Genomic DNA, 2,001 nt, shown 5'->3' with positions numbered 1-2,001 from the left:
TAGAATAGTTTGAAGTGAATTGATATTAATTCTTCTTTAGAGGTTTGGTAGAATTCAGCAATAAAGCCATCCAGTCTGGGCTTTTCTTTGTTGGGTGACTGTTGATTACTACTTCAATCTGATTGCTAGTTATTGGCTATTCATGTTTTCTTTTTTCTGTTTTTTTGGTTCAGTCTTAATAGTTTGTATGTGTCCAGAAATTTACCCATTTCCTCCAGGTTTTCAAATTTCTTGGCATCTAGTTGTTTATGATTGTCTCTAATAATTCTTTGTATGTCTTTAGGATCGGTTGTAATGTCTCCTTTGTCATTTCTAATTTTTGCTTTTTGGGTCTTCTCTCTTCTTTTTTCTGTAACGTAGCTAATGGTTTTGATACAGGAGTTGTTCAGTTTCTCTGCGCTCAGGTTTCAGGACATGCCTCTGGGTTTCTAGCCACTCCCTGAGGTCTCAGGCCCCCTCCTCTAAGCTCTCTCCTCTGGAGGAAAGTTACTATTGCCAGTTAGACCTGTATTTTGCACCAACATGGGGAAAATGAGAGAACAGGGGGTTGGCATATGCAATCCAGTGGCTGGGCATGCTCAATAGAGAGCACAGAACATTCTGGTGCATATAACTGGGAATCATCTCCTTAACTGAATTAGTTATTAGATAGAGGAACTATAAAAGCTGAATCCCAGCTGAAGGCAGGGTTGTTGCTCACTTTCCTGGAGGCAGCCTGCACCTTGCTGGCTGAGGTGTGTATATTTTACTTTGTATCTAACTTACTTTCAGCAAGCAGCTGCTCATTCTCTTGAGCCAGCATACACTTTGAACTGAACTTTAAGTATGTATTTCTTGCTTTTGTGTTGACTTGATGTCTGTACTGAACTCACTTTTGTGATAAACTTGATGTGGGCCCTGTTCAGTTTCTGGACCTATGCTGCACTTGTTTGGGGATCTTTGAGTCTCCTGAATCTGAAGGTCCATGTATCTCCCTATACCTGGGAAATTTTCCACCATTATTTTATTGAATATGTTCTCAGCATCCTTTTCTTTCTCTTCCCCTTCAGGAATACCCATGATTTGGATGTTTGTACACTTATGGTTGTATGCTATCTCTCTTAGATGTTCTTTATTTTTTAAAGTTCTTTTTTCCTCTTTTTTTTTTTTTTTTTTTTTTTTTTTTGTCTTCATGGGTTATTTTGAAAGGGCTATCTTTGAGATCAGAAATTCTTCTTCTGTTTGCTCTGACTTGCTGCTTAAGCTCTCAGTTGTGTTGTTCATTTTGTTGAATGACTCCTTCATTTCCATGAGGTCTGTAACATTCTTTTTTAATGTATTAATCTCTTTGTGGATTTCCGTCTTCATATCCCAGGTAGTTTTGCTCAGTTCATTGTGTTGTCTGAACTATGTATTTTTGTATCTCATTGAGTTTTCTTAAGATTTTTACTTGGAATTCTTTTTCAGTCATTTCAAGGGTTTTCTCCTCTCTAGGGTCTGGTTCACAAGAGTTATTGTATTCCTTTGGTGGATTCATGTTTTCTTGCTTTTTTTCATATTTGTTGTATCTCTATGTTGATGTCTGGTCATATGGTACAACAGTTTCTTCTTTTATTATTCTCCTTCCCTGAATTCCTCTGGTGGCCCACCTTGTGTCAATTCAGTTAAGTAGTCAGCAGTCCCCCTTTGGTGGGCTACCCACTTGGAGCAATGGCTCCAGTGGCAGCGGGCTGCTCACATGACAATAGTGGCTGCCCTGTGGCATTGTTCATGGCAGTTATCACAGCAATGGCAGTTACAACAGCCTCCCACTTGACTGTGGCATCCACAGCACTGGGCTACACAGCTATGGTGTCTGCAGCAGTGGCAGTGTTTCCTCACAGAGGCAGCAACAGCTGTGGCAGCTGCAACTGCCTCCATGACATCTGCAACTTCCTCTGTGGTATCTCTGGCATCTGTAGCAACAGCAGGTTTACCTCATGGGGTGGCAGTGGTGCTGGCAGCTTTACCTGCCTCCCTTGT

The sequence above is a fragment of the Galeopterus variegatus genome, unplaced genomic scaffold (assembly GCF_000696425.1).
Source record: "Galeopterus variegatus unplaced genomic scaffold, G_variegatus-3.0.2 Scaffold2772, whole genome shotgun sequence".
In the NCBI taxonomy this organism is placed as follows: Eukaryota; Metazoa; Chordata; class Mammalia; order Dermoptera; family Cynocephalidae; genus Galeopterus; species Galeopterus variegatus.
This window is presented reverse-complemented; position numbering follows the sequence as displayed.